At 44.3% G+C, this 20,880-nt stretch overlaps 1 pseudogene; it reads right to left on the bottom strand.

Annotated features, from left to right (window-relative positions):
- Positions 1–874: 874 nt before the first annotated feature.
- LOC144767837 (protein mago nashi homolog pseudogene) lies at positions 875–1,170 on the bottom strand (annotated as a pseudogene).
- Positions 1,171–20,880: the final 19,710 nt, after the last annotated feature.

Here is a 20,880-nt window from a genome sequence, read left to right as displayed (position 1 = left end):
GTCCTCCTTCGGCCTCTGAGGGCCGTAGAGGGCCCGCCCTTTGCCCGGCGCCCGCCCGCGCGCGTCCCGCGAGGCGGGAGGTGTTCCGCGTTCTTGAGGCGCCTCCAGGCGCAGCGGGAGCGTCACGAGCGCGCCAGGACCCGGGGATGCTGGGAAATGAGGTTTGGTTGTGCCCGACTCGGCCAGGAGAGTCCCTGTTTCTCCGTCGCATTGGCCGTTTCCCTCACGGCTGGAAAAGGTGAAGGGTTTGCTTGGCCTTTCCCCTCACGGCTCCCCACCACTGCAGGTAAGGTTAGAAAATGCCCCCAGGCACGCTCGGTGCTCCGCGTTCTTGAGGCGCCTCCAGGCGCAGCGGGAGCGTCACGAGCGCGCCAGGACCTGGGGCTTCTGGGAAATGAGGTTTGGTTGTGCCCGACTCGGCCAGGAGAGTCCCTGTTTCTCCGTCGCGTTGGCCGTTTCCCTCACGGCTGGAAAAGGTGAAGGGTTTGCTTGGCCGTTCCCCTCACAGCTCCCCACCACTGCAGGTAAGGTTAGAAAATGCCCCCGGGCACGCTCGGTGCTCCGCGTTCTTGAGGCGCCTCCAGGCGCAGCGGGAGCGTCACGAGCGCGCCAGGACCCGGGGCTGCTGGGAAATGAGGTTTGGTTGTGCCCGACTCGGCCAGGAGTGTCCCTGTTTCTCCGTCGCGTTGGCCGTTTCCCTCACGGCTGGAAAAGGTGAAGGGTTTGCTTGGCCGTTCCCCTCACGGCTCCCCACCACTGCAGGTAAGGTTAGAAAATGACATAGAAGTCTTTAGATGGGCATAACAAATTTACAAAATAGAAGGGAATCCCAGCCCACCCCAAAGCCACATAAATTATGAAAATTACTGAATTTTTAGATAGGTTTGATCTTGAAGTGTAAGCCAAATAAACTGAAGATGAGACAGTTGAGGTCCTGCCCCAGTAAGAAAATACTCATAAGCCTTTCGGGTACTTTGGCTTACATAAAAAAGGAGACAATTTCTGAGGTGGTGAAAGAAATGTGTTCATCTCCATTCACCATTTTGAGTTTCCTACTCTGTCAGGTGGTGGTCACAGGGCATCATCTTCCTTTGTAATTTCACTGTCATCAAAAATTCACTTTAGTTCTTCCATGATTTTTTTTTGTGCATGGGCCACTTTTCTGATCATTTCATCAGTTTTTTAATTGCTTTTGTAGGCATATCTTAATTTTCCATCTGGAAAAAACTCAAACTCAAGGAACGAACTTTCCCTTATTGCCTACATAGTATCGCAGGCAGAAGTTGCTACCATTAGCCTCCACTCTCAGACTCGCAAGTGGAGCAGCCCCACCGGAAGAGCATGTGAATACTCAGCGATTTTAAAGCATTAAGCAAAATTGGATGCATGTGAAAACTGGGAGTACGCCAAAATATAGTCAGTGTTTAATAAAATTTAAGTACACCCTCCGGCATGCCCTATCTTAGACATTATAGTGGGCTGGTTAAAAGTAAGATATTTAGCTAGCTGGATCAACTCCGATACCTGAGCATCTTTACCAGAGACATTATATGAAGCATGACAGGCCAGTTCCAAGGAGGGAGAGTGCTTGAGAAGCTTCTGTATAATTGAGGTAGGTGTGCATCTAAGGAGGTAGAGAGCATGATTTGAAGCTTTTCTCAAAAGAGCACCTGCAACAGATTGAAGATGTGACCGATCGATCCCAGTTTTATTGGCCTCTAAATACTCTGGGTCATATTTATGGCAAAGTGACACAGTGCGTCACCTTACTGCACTGCACTTCACAGCAGCACTGTGAAAGGGCAGGAATGCAGTGCAATTAAGACATGTGGTGCATTCCTCTCCTTTCCCCATGCAATGGCGAGGAATGGGCTGCAGGATTGTTTTTGTGAAGTAATGGGACCTTCCTTCACGAAAACAATCCTGGGATGCATTTTCCTCTATCTAGGTGTGCTGCAGAACACTGCAAACAAAGAAAGATGAAAAAACAAGGAGAAATAGAGATATTTCTCCTCTTGTTGCCTCCTCTGGTAAGGCGTAAGGTTCTGGTGCATTCACAGGTTTATACGTTCATGTAAATCTGGGAAAGAATCAAAATCCATGGGAGTTGTGTGGGAACACCTGTGTAATGCCCTTGGAATGCCTGCCCAGGGCAGAGTAAGGCAACCCAGCGATTTGCGCTGCATTGCCTCATTTCATATTTTTAGAGTCAGTCAAATCCACTGAAAGGGGCTTTGTGTGACTTTAAAAATATAACTTATGGTTGACATCATGCATGTACCCCGTTATGTAGTGCAAACATGACACAACCACTCTTAAACATGCCCCTCCATATTTATATCAGGTAGAGTGTGGTCTGTAGTTGACTGTGCTGCCAGTAGAGCTAACTTTATGCATGCGATTAGTTGAGCTATCAGCTGTGTGGACCAGAGAAGTTAAACAGAGGGTATCCTCAGTTTCTTGATCTGATAGTGCAGTGAATAAGGAGACTAAGGTACACCATCACCTAACAATATATTTCTAGGGACTTCATTTTTGGCTGTGATACTGCGCTCTTTATTTGCAGGGACCACTGCAGCAGTACAGTCTCCCTTCTCCAATTTTACAAAACAAATTGGGATACGGGCTTAACCTTTTATTGCTCCAACATAACTGAAATTATTTCTCAGTGGATTGATTTTGTTTTTACACGTTCTGTGTGTCATTATTTTTCTGGATTGCAATTTTCTTGATTTTCTTTGGCTAAAACCTAAAACGATATTGTATGAGACAAATATTGTTTTAGCTCCAGCGCAGGCTTATTTTCCTGTTCAATAAGGAATGTTTTGGTCAAGCCAAAAAAGTCACACAAAGGTAGTTGAAAGATAGTTCAGGGTAATTTAAGGTGGTTAAAAACAATCAGACCTTCAGAAAAATAGTTGAAAACAAATCTTCTGGAAGTTGCTGACAACGACAGCTGCAAGACATCCAAGAAAGAAGGAACAAATATGTTGATAGCAGGACTTGTCACCAGCTCCACTTAAACCACATAAGCTGCAGCTGTTGCAAGGCACTACTCATGCACTGATGCTGACTGGAGTAATGTGAGGGCAGTGCTGATAGCAATGTGGCCACCCCTTTCTCCTCGCCTTCTCTGCACATCACCACCAGGTGACCAACTCCCTGTGCTCCACTGACACCCACTCTCTGGAAACCCCTGCCTTACCATCCAACTCATTTTGGAAGATGGAAGGGCTGAGTGGTGTAGTCGTTGACACAGTCGGAGGTATTCTAAGCCCATAAAGGCATATATGTAGCTATGGCTATAGAAAAGCAAAACAGATGAGTACACCAAGTCTTCTCTCTATGACAAGGTGTATTGAATATTTGAAATGGATATAAAAATGGTCAGACTTTCTAAAGAAACTGTTGGAAGTTATAGATTGCGGTCTATACTCCGGACCCTCCTAAATATTATGCAACAAAACCACATTTTGTGAACAATAATGAAAATCTGCAGTCCAATATCAAGCTATGTGCATTCGCTGTTATGTTATGTTAAGCTAGTTTGTATAGTGCATGGCTACCCCAGCAACGGGGCGTCCCAGCGCTTACAGACATGCCAGATGACAGAACATCCAAAGCCAATGAGAGTGTCTTAGATGGAAGAAAACAGCCAGGTTTTGCTTTGTTTTCGAAAGAGTATGTGGTTGGTGGTGGCCCGTGCTCTTAGGGGGATCGAATTCCAGAGTTTCGGGGCCAGATACATAAATGAGCGGCCTCCGGCTCTGCTTCTCCGGATCTTGATAGTACGTTGGACTTTCATGCACAAGTGGCATAGTGAGTGGAGTCCTGTATCTCCGTAGCCTCTACAGGTTTGAGACATTGATAAATGCCATGTGCAGGTTTAATTAGGGCGTTATTGGGAGAATGAAAAGGAAGAGAACAAACATTACTGATGAAGATGTGTTGGAAGGTGGTTTACTTGTAAGAGCAGGTAGGCACACTTAGTAATAACACCACAATCACAAATAAAGTCCAGTCAAGTTGTCAGTAAATAAATCCTTGCTCAACCCTTGGTAGCTTGGCTTTGGGCAGAGAGGCTGAATGACAGGTTTGTAAAGCCTTTGATACACCAATACAGTAAATAGGTAAGGCACAACACACAAAAAAAACCAACACCAATGTATACAAATAGGAAATATGTTTATCTTAAAAATTACACCAACATGTCAAAAATCCAATGTATGGAACTGGAGATATCATTATTTTAAAGATTAAATGTAAAACTAGAGCTTAGAAGCAAATTGTTCTCAAAGTATCGAAAAAAAGGTTGCGCTGGACTGGGTCAGAGTCAAGAGTTCAGGCCACCTGTGATGCAATGCTTTTAATCCTACTTCCAGACTGCTTCTTGATAGAGAAATGTTGTCCACAGCACCTTTCTGAGTCGAACAGGGCAGTCCCTCTTCTGCAGCTGTTTATTTTGGGTCGTTGAGGGTCCACAGCACCAGACAGTGTGGTTCTCAAAGAAAAGGCCCACACATGACCTAAATGCATGTCATCTTGGTTCTCATGTGCCTAAGACCTCGTTACAATTTATGAATGATTGTTTTTTATGTATTTTCTCACATAAAGAATTTTAAAAGTTTGTTATTTTTAATAAGGAAGAGTAGTCTAAAAGTAAAGTCATTCTTTAGTTCGATGGCAACTGCTTTCCTTTGAGGAGGGATCTGAGTTCTTTGACTAGGGGAAATGTTGAGAAGTTAGAGGACATCCATAAAGAGACCTCCGGACAGATTTAACAGGTAAATACACTATCCTTGCAGCACGCAAGGTGTTGCAAGGCAGCACCATTTGTTAATTCAGAATTAGAAGGTCATGCAAGGGGTGAATGTCATTGCCTTGTTTGGCTTTGAAAGGACATATAATGCAATGCACCTTGCACTGTATTACACTACATTTCGACCTGGGAGGCGATCCATGGATGGAGTGAGGGTGTTCCTGTGAATTGACTCATGGATAGGTTGCAATTCCAGAGATAGAAACGTTTTTTAACTGGGAATGCATCAAATCAGTATAACTCCCAGGTGATGGCATAATGAGGCCAGAAAATCTTTCTTCTCCTCATTGTTTCCTCTTTCTATGCATGGTGTACACTTCATCACACATAGAAAGAGGAAAATGCCTCTATGGATTGTTTTTGTGTGGGAATGTATCTCTTCCTGCACAAAACAATCATATCCATAATGTAGGCACCCTTGCAATATGCTGCAAGGGTGCCTGCACAAGGAGAGTGGTACCAAAGGGGTGGTGATGGACGGAGCATCTGAATCAATCAAACACTCACACCCAGTCAAAAGATCTGGGTTTAATCCATCACCGTTCTTTAGCCCACTCTGCCACCCCAGTTCAGACATGCCTATATGCAAATCAGTCTGACCCTGTGCCTCATGGGAGCAGTCCAGCCCGAACTGCCAAGCCATGCCTTCCCTGGACCGGAAACAAGCTTCCGAGGACCGGTTTCTGGCATTACAGCCGCCTTCAGCCCGGCTTGCTTGAATCCAGTGGCAAAGTGAGCAAGGGACTCACGTCTGAGCATACCCTGCCACACTTATGGTGGCCAAAAGTGGTACAAAAGGGGGTGGTGATGGACGGAGCATCTGAATCAATCAAACACTCACACCCAGTCAAAAGATCTGGGTTTAATCCATCACCGGTTTTTAGCCCACTCTGCCACCCCAGTTCAGACATGGCTATATGCAAATCAGTCTGACCCTGTGCCTCATGGGAGCAGTCCAGCCCGAACTGCCAAGCCATGCCTTCCCTGGAACGGAAACAAGCTTCCGAGGACCGGTTTCTGGCATTACAGCCATCTTCAGCCCGGCTTGCTTGAATCCAGTGGCAAAGTGAGCAAGGGACTCACGTCTGAGCATACCCTGACACACTTATGGTGGCCAAAAGTGGTACAAAAGGGGGTGGTGTTGGACGGAGCATCTGAATCAATCAAACACTCACACCCAGTCAAAAGATCTGGGTTTAATCCATCACCGTTCTTTAGCCCACTCTGCCACCCCAGTTCAGACATGGCTATATGCAAATCAGTCTGACCCTGTGCCTCATGGGAACAGTCCAGCCCGAACTGCCAAGCCATGCCTTCCCTGGACCAGAAACAAGCTTCCGAGGACCGGTTTCTGGCATTACAGCCATCTTCAGCCCGGCTTGCTTGAATCCAGTGGCAAAGTGAGCAAGGGACTCATGTCTGAGCATACCCTGACACACTTATGGCGGCCAAAAGTGGTACAAAAGGGGGTGGTGATGGACGGAGCATCTGAATCAATCAAACACTCACACCCAGTCAAAAGATCTGGGTTTAATCCATCACCGTTCTTTAGCCCACTCTGCCACCCCAGTTCAGACATGGCTATATGCGGAAATGCCGCCGTGGAAAGGCGTATGACCGCAGCTATCCTAATATGGCTGGCGGTGTCTGATAGATACTGCCAGCCATGTTAGTGCTTTTCCGCCGCGGTCGGAAGGCGACCGCGGCAGAAAATCGGCGGACGGTCTTCCTGACCCCCCAGCCATCCTAATCTGGCGGAGGGTCTTTGAGGGCTCCGCAGCGGTTTTTCTGCATCCTCTGGGCCGGCGGACACTTCCGCCGGCCCGGAGGATGCGGAAAAACCGCAATCCTAATCGGCCCCTAAGTTTCCAAAATAGAGCTCCGCATGTACGCTTTCCTTCAGATTGCCTATTTCCTCTCATTTACAGCAGACATGCAGTTTACCACCACTGGGTCTAATCCTTTTGTTGTTTGTCTGAGGGCTTAGCTACAGCAGTGTGTTTGTGTTTCTGTCTGCTGGCACTTCTTTTGGGAATATGGTTGCTATTTCTCCACAAGATCCTGCAATCCATATAAACTAAATGATCTCCTAACTGTATACTTTTTCTTGCCACAGTTTTTGATCATTTCCCTTTCCATGATACTTTTAGCTGTGTGGTCTTCCATCCATTCCACACAGACAAGCCATCAAGAAGTGCTAACACCTTCCTTCTTAAACCACAGATACTTCGCAAAAGAAGACCTTGTCAAAGAGCTTTCCCTGGCTCCACTCCACGGATCTGGAATTCCCTCCCTCCTGAAATTCGCAGAATCATCTCCACAGTTGCCTTCAAAATGGAAGTAAAATGATTCCTTATGTGCAAGTTCTTACCCTAATTTAGCTCTTTTCATTTGCTTGTAGATACTGGTCTTATACCTTCATCTCTTGTATTGATGTTTTTTATCCCCTGACCTAATCTTGTCTTCCCCTCCCATTTCCCACTATTTTTGTTTTCTCAACTATTGTACGGCTTTGTGGTAACCTCTGTAACTATTTCCTTTGATTTATATTTGACACCTACCTGACCATCCGTAATTGTGAAGCGCTCTGATATCCTTTGGGATCAAGTTCACAGTATATAAAACTTTATAAATAAATGAAATAAAATAAAGGTGGAATCCATCAGTTTTTAAATTGTTACTGCTGCACAACACACACTGGAGCAAGACACTGATGCACAAGTCTAGATTTGTGCTCGCAAAGCCCGTTTACTTAAAGTATTAACAGCCACAGACTCTAGCTATTTACTATCAGAATACCTATATTTAAATATTGACTGTCTAAAATGTTGTACCATGATATAGACAAATAGAACATGGTGTTAGTCAATATACATAGCTAAGTGTAGGGTATGGACCCTGACGATATATATATTGTTAACTTTATTAATGCATACATATTTATATAAGTATGTTGCTTAATCTTGTTCTGGTAGTCGCTATTTTGAAACAATATTTTGGGGGGTCGATATTTATGCCCTTAATATTCTAACAAACAACACTCCTTTAAACATCCCAGGCAAACTCCTGCCTGTAGGAATATTATCACCCTGCAAGGTAAGCTGTACGGTGAAGAGAAGTTGTGTGTGCATTCCCATCCTGGGTGTGACTCACAAGCAGATGTATCAATGCTGTGAGGACAGCTGGTTGGCACAATCTAAGGAATAGTTGCTCTTGATCTGAACTGGACAGGCAGTGACCATCCCCAAAATGAAGGCTGTCTGTTGATGGCTTCTTAACTTTAGAAACAATAGATGAGAAAAACACAAGTTGGATAAGGAAAGAACAGGAATAGTACAACTTAGGTTATGCAGAACACTAACATTTAGGTTTGTGCACTTGTGAATACACTGCTGAATCCTGTCATGTTTGCAAGAAATTGTTACTATTGTAAATGTACAGGGGTTTCCCTTCTAAGACATGTAATACCTAAGGCAGGGACAAATTACTTAATTGTACAAAAATTCTTAGGCATTGCTATATTCCTAAAATGTAATACCCTATTTAATATTTTGTTGGACAGCATAAAGCAGTACTGTTCAATGGTCATATTCAACTCATGTAGGGCAGCCCACCACCATGATACGTCATCAGGGCAGACTAATGCTGTGACTCTAAATGTCGCAGCAGGGCTCCCTGAAACCAGAAAGCATAAACTATGCTCACGGGGCAATATGAAAATTGACCCTTCGGGCCGACGCCAGGACGTGAAATAGTATGTGTCTCACCCAACGAAATATTAATTAATAGGGTATTTTAAGAAGTGACACTTGCCGTTTATTTTCTTTGAAGATTTTACAAACATTGGTTGCCACAATCTGAAGTCCAGATATTTGCCTGAAACTACTGTGTACAAGGAACAGTCTGTAGAATCCTTCATAGCTGCAGGCCAACAGCAGATACTGTAATTGTTTGACAACTTGTGGCTTCCTGATGATGGCTTCCAGCCAAAATGCGTATAGCCACTGATGGAAAAATTATATGAAAAAAATGTATTTGTATGGCCAAGTGAATATTGTACTGTTTGAGAAAGTATCTGTTTCACTGTCTTTGAAAAACAGGTAATCTAGAAGGTTATTTTCATCATCCATTGTGACTATTTAAATGGCTCTTTCATGTGCATAATCATCTGTATGTTTGAGAATAAATTGTAATCTGTGGAAGGATGAGAGGGTGTGCGAGAATAATAATGCAATGAAATGCTGATGATGTGTTTAGATGATATCTGATCAATTTGTATACTGAATATGGAATATTATATAGATATTAACTTTGAATAATATTGCATGTATTTAATTTGGTAATTAACTTTGTCATTTCAATTGATGCTCCATGTTTACTAAAATGGATAATACATTTTAGGAATATAGAGTTGGCTACGATTTTTTACTGTATGATTGAGGCTTGTGTGAAAATAGTAGAAAGAGTTTCACATGATATTTGCACCCTTTTCATGAGCACAAATTGTGGTTCCTCTGGGTCATGCATAAGTACTTTGCATCAGGTTATACCTGGCCACAAAACCCTGCACAAAACACAGCACGGGTGATAATGTTGCAGTAATGGGGCACTAATGTCATTTCCATGCTAGGAGTGAACGGTTCCTAATGGAGCAGGGTCAAGACTGTTTTGCATATGGCTGGGTTCAAACTGACATGGCATACTGGGCAAAAGATTGAGTTGAAATGCTACCTAAGCAATTGCCTGTGCTTAGATGTATTGGAAGCGCTCCTCCCATCACCTTTTGTATGGTTGATGTACCTCCCTGAGTGTCTAGGATATGGGCAGCAATGGGTACCTTTCTCACTTTGCCACTGGAACCAATCGGTTTGCAACGGATGAGCCATAATTAGGGATAAACTGTCTTGGTCTTGGGTTGCTTACCTATGTTCAGATTCTGAGGGGACCTGGCCTGGCAGATAGGGCTGGATGGTTCCTATTGAAAGAGGGTCAGACTGATTGCATATGACTTTGTCCAAACTGAGGTGGAACTCTGGGCAAAAGAACAATGGGATTGAATGCTACCCCATGCAATTGCTAGTTGTGATGCTCAATACAAGCATTCCCCCATCACCTTTCATGTGTTTGATGTATTGTGGTGACGGAATGCCCAGATCTGGGTCCCTTGTTCTCTGTGCCACTGGATCCAAAATGAAACCGGCTGACAAGCCCCAATCAGGGTGAAACCAGTCTGGGATTGCCTGTGCTCCAGTTCAGATAGAACCTTACCTGGAAGGTCAGTCTGGACTGTTCCTTTTGGAGCAGGGTCAAGAATAATTTGTATATGGCTGGGTCCAAATTGAGGTGGCATGGTGCGCAAAAGAACAATGGGTTGTAATGCTACCTGAGCAATTGTCAATGGTTAGATTTATGGCAAGCATCACTCCCATCACCATTTGTGTGTTTTAAGTAAATAAATTGCGATAAGGCAAGCACAGATCTCTAAATATGCCAGTCAGTAGTCTACCAGGGCAATTTATTTATACCATTTATAAAGCGCGCTGTTACCGAGCGGTGTCCTGGCGCTGAAATGATAGCTCCCCTAAGTGTCAGGCCCCTTCTAATGACTGAAAAGCCAAGTTTTGATATTTTTTCGGAAGGCTAAAAGGTTGGCACTTGTTTCAAGGCCAGGGGCAGGGAATTCCACGCGGTGGCAGCCCCTTTAATGAAGCTTCTGCCCCCCATCGTGCCTTCCTGATCCTGCTTATCTTGATCAGCCCTTTATTGGCAGATCTCAGTTGTCTGCCTGGCGTATACAGTTGGAGGAGCTGCTGGAGTAAAGATGGACCCAGTCCATGTACTGCTTTATAAACGATACATAGAGATTTGAACATTATGCGTTTGCGTACCGGGAGCCAGTGTAATTTCCTAAGTTCCTGTGCGACCGGCGCAAACTTAGGCAGGCCCTCAATTAGGCGCACAGCACCATTTTGCAACACTTGAAGTTTATTAAGCAGCCCTTGTTGGGCCTCAAGGAGAAGACTGATGCAGTAGTCTAGGCGGGAGAGCACAAGTGCCATCACCACAGTTTTTCTACTACTGTCTGGCAGGAAAGGAATAATCTTCCTGATGATTTTCAAGGTCCAGTAAGTGGAAGAGATCAGAGCATTGACTTGCAGTTTGAACGAGAGTTGATTGTCGATGAGGACACCTAGATTCTTCACCTTAGCTACTGGAGTGGGAGGGGTTCCCATGTTATCCGGCCACCACTTAGGACTCCAGAAACTAATATCCGAGCCAAAGAGTAGAACCTCAGTTTTGTAGGAGTTCAATCTGAGGCAGTTACCTGCCATCCAGCTACTGACTGCCGTCATGCAGTCCTGAAATCTTGCAGCTACTCCTTCTTCTTTCCCCAGGAGCAGTGATACAACGATCTGAGTATCATCTGCATAGAATGTTAATTCAAATCCGAAAGATCGGATCACCGGGGCAAGAGATGAAACATAAATGTTGAATAAGGTGGGGCTAAGAGAGGACCACTGCGGGACCCCTCCTGGGAGTTTGAAAGGTCTAGACTCAAAATCACCCAAGGCCACCTCCTGAACCCTGTCCACAAGGAAGGCTTTCAAGATGTTAAGGGCCCTCCCCTGAACCCCGCAGTCCTCTAAGCGATCCACCAGAATCGTATGGTGGACCGTATCGAAGGGCGCGGCAGGTCGAGGAGGACCAGATCTGCTCGTCCCCCTGCATCCAATGCTTTCCTGATCTCTTCAGTAGATTTAATCAGGGCGGTCTCGGTACTGTGACCTTCCCTGAACCCATGTTGGGGTTTGTCCAGACCTTGGGAAGATCTCAGGAATGTGCAAAGCTGCAGGTTCATAACTTTTTCGATACGCTTTGCTGGCAATGGTAACCGGGCTATAGGTCGGTAACTATTTGGGTCTGAGATGTCTAGCGTGGGTTTCTTGAGCAGCGGGACAATTGATGCTCGTTTCCAACATGATGGAAAGTCCCAGAGGTTAAACATCTGATTGAAAAGATCTGCCAAGGTGTCCGCTATGGGGTGGCTGCCAACTTTGCCACCGACGCCGGACAGGGATCTTGGGGCGACCCTGATTTAGTTGCGTGTAGCAATTTTTTTATTTCTTCCGGGCTCACAGGGGCAAACCCTGAGAATTTAGTTTTTTGAGGGTTAGTTAAGGGGTTTCTGTGCGATCCTTCCAGAAGAGACTGTCTCACCTGAGGCTCCAATGCAGTGAAGATCAATTCCACCTTATTTGCGAAGAACTTAACGAGGGTCTCACATAGTTCTTGGCTAGGTGGAATGATCACTGGCTTGGGGGTGGTAAGACTAACGATAGTATCGAAAAGTTCCCTGGATGAATTTCTAGCTCCCTCGATCCTATGATATAATATGTACCTTTGGCCTTCTTTATCATATCTTTATAGGTCCCTTGGCTGGATTTAAGCTTTATTTTGACCTCCTGATGATATTTTGCGCACCATACTCGCTCCAATTTTTTAAGGACAAGCTTATATTCTCACAGCTCGTTCGTAAACCAGGGAGCTGATGGAGCTGTGCGAGTAGGGCGACACATTTTCGGCGGAGCTAGTGTCATGCAAGCCCGATCGACCCAATCGGTGTACATGTCTGCTGCTTTTTTAACCTCTGCCGTCAGAGGAACCATAGAGGACGTCAGCAGGTGCTCGAGTGCCATACCATCAACTTTTTCCAGGTTCTGTAAGTCCTGGCTGTTTTTCTAGCTTCCGTGGCCCTATTCAGCAGGGGGGTCGAAACAATAAATAGCACGGCCAAATGGTCTGACCAGGCCACGGGTTCGGTATTGATAAACTGCAGATCCGGGTTATTTGTGAAAATGCCATCCAACGTGTGCCCTGCTATGTGCGTGGTCCCCTTTACCACCTGATTGAGACCCACCCCTTGCATCACTTTGGCTAGAACTAACGTGTCGTGGTCTGAATCATCTTCTAAGTAAAAATTGACATCACCTAGTACTGTGAAGGATTTAGTACACAGCGCTTCCTCCAGAATGTTGCCCACGGTTTCAAGAAATTGAGACCTGGTCCCGGGTGGTCTATATAAAATGCAGCCCTGGAAAGAGTGATGATTGGATAGAGAGAGTTTGAACCCCAGTGCCTCACACGTCTGTGAGGCCACCGACTGAAAGGAACCCACAATAGAGGCATGATAAATGAAAGAAAGCCCACCTCCTCTTTTTCCTCCTCTGTCCAGAACAAAGCTCAGGTATCCTGGGGGCTGGCTTTCACTAAGTCCGGCCCGGATGCAGCATCCGTCCAGGTCTCGGTAATGAAAGCGATTTTTACATCTCTATCCTTAATCAGTTCAGCACATTCCGTACTGTGCTTCACGAGGGATCTAGCATTAATTAGAAGACAGTTTATGTTATTCATCGGCCCTTCCCCTTTAGCGCTGTAGGTCCTACTACGCACCCTAATTGGTCTGCAGATGACAGCAGGAAGGCCAGATAGACAAGTCAGGCATTTGATAGATCCTGTCTGCATGTTTTTATCAGGTCTTGAGCAGATACAGTTCTCCTTCCTCCCCCTGCCATTGAGGCTCAGCAGAAAATCACGATTATAAGTCCTCCTGGGCTGCGTGTCAGAGAGGAGTTGCCCAGTGGTCCTGGCGCTGGGCGCTGGTCTGGCGCGGACGGGCGCGGACGGGCGCAGACGGGCTTGCCTTTGGCGCGCCACAGGCGCGCCCGTTGCGCGGGCGAAAAGCCATGGAAATTTATAGGGGCGGAAGGAGGGCGGTAGGCTGCCGACAACTAGTCCGCAAGCCTGAGCGTGCTCCCATGATGGCGGATTCCCGTGGCAATGACCGCGTCAGCACCCAATCGGCTTTGCATGTGTCCGGGAGTTCAGGAGATGGAGAGAGCAGGTAAGGAGTGCCTGCGCTATGTTTACAAATAGTACTAGTGTCCAAATCGCAACTAGCAATGTTTTTAAAAAATCGAGCGTCCTAATCCTCTGGCTTTCCCCCTCAGAGGAGAGACTGTTGCCCAACGTTAAAATCTGAAACAGACAATAAAAAGCAAAGTTTTCATAAGCAGACTAGCATCCTAAACCCCCTGCTTTCCGCCTCAGGGGAACATCAAATCTGAGCGCCATGTTCTTCCCGCGCTTTCAATCCCTGGGAGAGCGGGAGGCTGCCGACAACTAGTCCGCAAGCCTGAGCGTCCTCCCAAGATGGCGGATCCCCGTGGCAATGACCGCGTCAGCGCCCAATCAGCTGCGCCTCAGGGGAACATCAAATCTCTCCATTGCATATTTCACATTGCCCAGTTGAAACTGTGTACAGCCCACTGGAGTCTAAATTACGCTGAAAGTCTGACATCTTGATACTTGGTCGTCAACTGATTGACCACAATCATGGAACAAACAGGTTCTGATGAAATACTTAGTTGGCAATCAAGCAGAATTTGACATGGTAAGTAATAATTAGTTGGCCAATCAAGCAGAATTTGAGCATCAAATTAGTGAGGGTCTCAGCTGAAAAAGTAGCCTAAAAAACAAATGGCTGTAAATAAATTGTAAACAATACAGGAGGTAAATGTTACGCCCGGAAATACACTTTTACAAAGAAAACTTGTGAATCCTGGCTATTATTAGCTGCAGTTTGTAGTAATGAAGAGACAACTCTGTAGAATGTTAGTACATTAAGATTTAATTAAGGTAGAAAATCCAACAGACAGCGCAAGGTGTGCGTGCAAGCACTGCGCTAGTAGGAGGCAACTGTCTATTCGCAACTATCACCGAACGGGTGACCAACTGTCAGCCAGCACTGGGCTCGCGCTTCATGGGGCGTGCAACGAAACGCCACACATAGAGTCCACGCGCCAAGGGCGTGCGTGGAAAGATTACTACACAGTGCTTCAGCTTCTCCTATGCCTAACACTAGTTTGAAAAGTAATTATGAGTTAAAAGAGCACACACTGTCAATTGCAAGCTTAGGTAGTGGTATTCAAGCCCAATTATGAATGGAAATGAATGAATGAAAAAGTATTTCTATAGCGCCTAACTACCCGGAGGCCTCATAGCGTTTGCGGAAAAGGAAGCAGAGTCAAATCAGTCCGCACCGCTAGGGAAGCATTCCAAACAAGTGTGTTTTTAAGAGCTTGCAAAAGGTCAGCAAATTGTTGTTCCCCCGCATAGCTTGGGGAAGGGAGTTCCACAGTTTAGCAACAGTGAATGAGAAAGAGCGTACTCCCCATCTCACCTTCCTTATTTTCTTAGTGGTGGCCAGAAATAAAGAACTAGAATGTAGAGTCCTAGGCGGCAAGTAGGGTGTTAATAATGGGTGTAAGATGGATGGGCCGGTCTCCACATGGCTTTATGTGCCAAGCACATGGCCTTGAATTGTATCCTGGCAGCAATAGAAAGCCAGTGTAGCTGTTGCAATGCTGGCCTTGCTGATTGCCGCCATGGAACCTGCAGGATCATCCGTAATGCACAGTTCTGAACTACTTGTAATTTATTTATTGTGGTTTGGGGGGGGGGTTCCCAAATACAGGATATTTCCATAGTCCAGCCGGGACAATATGAGAGCTTGGACCATTATCCTTCTAGCCTCAAATGGAAAGAGTGGAATAATTTTACGGAGCATTCTCAACAGTCCATAGCAGATTGATGAGAGCATGGTAACTTGATGTCCAAAGTTAAGGGAATTGTCAAGCCAAATGCCTAAGCTCTTTATTTGTGGCTTTGGAGATGGTACAGGGCCTAAGCATGGAGGCCACATGTGTACCAGGACAGTGGATGGTGGATTCCCCAGCAACATAATCTCGGTCTTGTCCCCATTGAGGCAGAGGTAGGAGCGTTCCATCCATCTGGCCACTGCTTCAAGGCAGGGAGCCAAGGTGCCAGACGAACCCTTGACGTGGTGGAGTGATACCACTAACAATCTTAATGCCAAATAGATGGATAATCCCTGCTAATGGCTGCATATAAATATTAAAAAGAGTTGGACTTAAGGCCGAGCCCTGTGAAACGCCACATCTCAGAGGTAGACTGGAGGAGGCCACATTTCCCTCGAAGACCTGGAAGTGGCTGTCACTGAGGAAGGATGAGAACCATGCCAGTGCGGCACCTGTTACTCCAACACTCTTGAGTCGGTCGGCCAAGATGGTGTGGTTGACCGTATCAAACGCTGCACTAAGGTCTAAGAGAATGATGGCCGCCATTCCCCCCTCAACCACCAGCTTCCTTGCCTCCTCTGTTACCATCAACAGGGCGGTCTCCGTCCCATGGTGAGGGCGGAAGCCGGTCTGCGTGGCATCTAGCAAGTTGTTGGATTCTAGATGGTTAACCAAGATATTATTAATATGTTTTCCAACAGCTTGCTCAACCAGGCAGGAGCAAGATTGGGCGGTAGTTGGAGAGGTTCAATTGATCCAGACTAGGCTTTTTCAATAAGGCCCTAACCATCAGGCACTTCCACTGGGAGGGGACTGTGCTAGTAGTGATAGAGGAGTTCAATACCTCAATAATTGTTGTACTGACGGAGTCAAGAGCCGCTACAAGATGTTGAAGCGGAGCAGGTTCTGAGGGGGAGCCAGAAGACACCCTGCCGATGACCTGATCCAGTGTATCTGCGTCCAAAGGGCAAAATTGTTCCAATACCGGAGCCGGGACTGAGCCTGTTGCCTCGGTTTCCTCTGGCTCAGGCTGATTAAGGGGGAAGGCTGTATAGATAGCTTGGATCTTTTGTTGGAAGAACACCACTAGTTTGTTACATCGGGACAGAGCCCCATCCCTCGATGGAGGTGTTTGAGGTGGGGTAATCAGAGACTTTGCTATCCGAAAGATTTCCTTCGGGGTTGTGGGGTTAATTGAATTCATTTGGACTTTGGTTATCAGCAGATTGAGTGGCCATTGTTCTTTCAAATCTTAGAGTAAAAGGGGGACAGATTTATGTAGCATTTCTGCAGTGCAGTTTAGCAAGTCACCTTGCACTTCTGCGTGAATATGAAAGGGCAGGAATGCTCTGTATTTATCATAATATTATGCATTCCTGTCCTCTTCGTGCACTGGTGTTCTTTTGGCTGCCTAGCACCAATGCAGGTCCCCTTGCACCATAGTGCAAGGGGGCCTGTGTTGTAAGCAGGATTTGTTTCAGTGCAGGAAGGGACACCTTACTTCACAAAAACAGTCCCCTCTGGCAGTTTTCTCTTATAATGTGTGCTGCAGAATGCAACACACATAGAAAGAGGAAAAGGTGAGGAGAAATAAACATATTTCTCCTTGTTCTGCCTCCCTGCAGAGGATTGAGAAGAAAAACAAAACTGGGTCTGGACTCATAACCAGCAATGCTAAGCCAAAACAACTACACCAACAACACAATTACCAATACTGGGCTAGTTTACTTTCTATTAACGAAAGAACTGCTATGAACAAAACATATCAGTCAATTATGAATAACATTCCTACTTTATTTTCATAATTTTTTCTTTAGTCAAAAAGATTTTTTTCATTAATGGAAAACATTTTTTGTGCATATGCAAAAATTTACAAAATATGTACAAAATTAATACAATATTGAGATGACAAACCATTTTTCTATAACTATACAACACATCCACCCACAGACTTTCTCACCATGTATATTCAACTTGCATAAAAAAAAAAACATATACCTCTGAGGCATAGGCCTATGTCAACAAAAGTAATTCATTCAACTGAGTCATTTAATATCCTGAATTTTTCATTCTGATTTATAAAGTTGGTAACATTTAAACCAGTTACAGTCAGAATAGATCTTATTGCGTCCTAGACACGTTTTTCTAATATTGTTGACAGTAGACCCAAAAGGTCAACGCGTTTCGAACCCCCTATTGCGGGGTTCTCCTCAGGACCAACAACATTTCTTATACATCCTGTGTTGGGTCTCTCGGAGGACTGGTGTGGGTTTGTTGAATTAGTCTAGCATCCGTTGTACTATGGTTAGAAGTGCCGGCAAATAGCGTTGTGACCGCACGGCCGGACTGGTTGGTTTGTACGTATATCTCTCGGCAAACAGGTATCCGAAGATCGACTCTCACACGCTGTGTCTTGTTTAATTTAGTGTCTTCTGGTATAAACAGCACCGTTGCTCCGTCCTCAGAACAATCCCACGGTCTGCTGTTTATACCAGAAGACACTAACCCACACCAGTCCTATTGACCATGGTTGGATCCGTTCCTGTTGCTGGCACAAGGTCCAACCACACATGTGGCACAGCATTTTTATCAGCACAAGTGCGGAATGATGGGTAGTAGGAATTCCATCACATAAATATTGGGAACATTTGTGATTTCAGGAAGCATTTGATGTCTGCAAGGCATTGTGGGTAAGTACAAATCAACGGATTCACACAAGACACACCACCCTGGAATCCTCTTTTCAAACATTTCTGTGAGAGGTAGGTTTCTACTTGTGGCGGCCGAGCATGGCCCTAAATCCCACAGCTACGCCTATTTCTGATCGTTCCACGTAGCACTTCTTGGCCTTTTGTGTCAAGGTCTCATGGCCCAACCACACAAGTGAGGTACCATTTTTATGAGGAGACTTGGGGGAATACTGTGTGGTAGAATATTTGTGGGTCCCCATGGATTCCAGAAGTGTTCCTAACCGAAATGTGAGTAAAATGTGTTTTTTTAGTCAATGTTTGAGGGCTGCATTGCATTGTGGGTACCAAAATGGTGTGGGATGCATACAAAGCACACCACCGTGAACTCCACCAGATGTCTAGTTTTCAGAACTATCTGAGTCTGGTAGGGTTTTCTACGTGTCAGCCTACCCAAGCCTAAAAACAACACCCAAAATAGTCAAAAGTCCTCTTGTTTACCATTGGGATGGTATCCTTTAGACCGTAGTGGACCAAAAGGACTGTTGAGGTGTTAGGGGAGAGAGTAGGGCCTGATATTAGACTGGGAAAGACCCACACCATTATTGTATTAAAAATATATATTGCTACCATACAGTGGGCTTTCTACATTCTAGGTGGCAGATCGGGGGTAATTGCCTAAATGCCACTGGGCACACTGATGCACTAGGTGCCTAGATTTGTGCTCACACAGCAGAATTTCTCAAAGTTTAACAGACACAGAGCTTACCTGTTTACTACCAGAATACCTACATCTAAATATTGACTGGCTAAAATGATGTACCATAATATAGACAACGAGAATATAGTGTTTGTAAGTACATATATAGCTTCACAATGTTCTAGAAGTCAATATGTTTGCCACAATATTTTGGACGGTTGATATTTCTACCCTCGACATTCTGAAATTTAACTTGCATTGGAACATCCCAGGAAAATGTCTGTAGTACAATTGTCACTCTACACGGCAAGGTGTAGCATGAATAGAATGTGTGTATTCTTTCCTATCATGGGTGTAGCTCACAAGCAAATGTTTCAATGCTTTGTGACAGTTTGTTGGTGCAATGTAATGAATAGTTGCACTTGATCTGAACTGAACAGGCAATGAGCATTCCCAAAATGAAAGTTGTCTGTGGCTGGCTTCTTAACTTTAGAAACCCTTGCTGACGAAAAACTAGTTGGTTAAAGGGAAAGAACAGGAATGGCATAGCAAAGATTATGCAGAACACTAATAATTGTGATTTTTATTAAGAATCTAAACAGCAATAACAAAATAAGTAATGTACAATAAGATTTATAAATTAAAAGAATTACATGTATGAGAGAAGGGAAAAAACATATGTAATCAGAGATTTTTTACCATGTTATATAAAAAAGAAAGTGCAAAATAAAGAGTAGTAAAAACAAAGAGCAAAAAGTAGAGAAAAAAGGAAAAGAAAGAATGGAGAAATAAACTAGGATATTGATGAGTGTAATGGGAGAAAAGTCGTAGAGGGTAATCATTAAAAATGAGCTTTGGGCCCCGATTTAGATTTAGGCGGATGGGTTACTCCGTCACAATGGTGATGGAGATTGCGTCCACCAAAAACATTATATCCTATGGGATTTATATTTTGGTGAATGAGATATCTATCCCCGCTGTGATGGAGTAACCCATCCGCCGAATTCTAAATCAGGCCCTTTATCTTCTGATGCAAAGTTAATGAAGATTGATTATGTAATATATGCTACAAATATCCATGTTAATATAGACATTTTAGAAACACCTGTCCAACAAGATACTATAACTTTAAAAACAATTGCAATATAGAGCTCAAGCAATAGAGGTTCAGGAGACAAATGTTCAAAATTAGGTGAAAAAGAACCTAAGAAGACATTTTGCAGGGAAAGCAGTACAATACATTAAACACATTTTCAAACATTTAGACCAGTATAATTGAGAAGCAGATGGGCCAAATTTAGAAATACATTTTGGAGTAAAAACAGCTCTATTATAAATACAAAATAAGGACAGTGTAATATTAGCAGCTTTGGAGGTATTGAATATTTTAAGACACAATTTGTTCCAGAATTGTGCAAAAAACAAAAGGGATAGATCAGCTTCCCATAGTAATTCAAAAGAACGTTTGGTTCTAATACTAGTAGATCATAATGTTTTGTATATAAAAGCAGTTTTAAGAATAGTGTTGTGGTAACCTATATCTAAAGGTGTCACAGATACAATGAAGAGAAGTGGAAATGAACCAATATTCTTCAGAATAAGAGTCAGGTAACTGATAATGTAGTTGTAACTATTCAAAAGATACAACAACATTGTCTTTCACAAATTAGTGCACAAACTAAATACCCTTCTCCTTCTAATGTTTAAAGTAAAAATATTTGATCATAAATATATATGTAAACAAGATGACGGAAAGCCTGACGACTTTAGCAATAGAAATCACAAGAAAAAAAGATAATAAAAATAAAAAAGGGGGGACAGCAATGCCAAGCACCACTCCACTGAGTGACTCTGAGAGAAAATAGCTGAAGCATGACCAGAAAATGGAGGGACAATATTGGCGAAAAGAGAGCTGAAAGGATACAACACAGCAGGACTTACCCAACATTAGAAATACAATTTAACGTACAATACAAGCATGACAGAACTAATGCACAATGGGAAACAAAGCCAACA

Source organism: Lissotriton helveticus, chromosome 7 (genome assembly GCF_964261635.1).
Source record: "Lissotriton helveticus chromosome 7, aLisHel1.1, whole genome shotgun sequence".
Lineage (NCBI taxonomy): Eukaryota > Metazoa > Chordata > Amphibia > Caudata > Salamandridae > Lissotriton > Lissotriton helveticus.
Note: the sequence above shows the minus strand (reverse complement) of the source record. Positions and strands in the feature narration are given on the sequence as shown.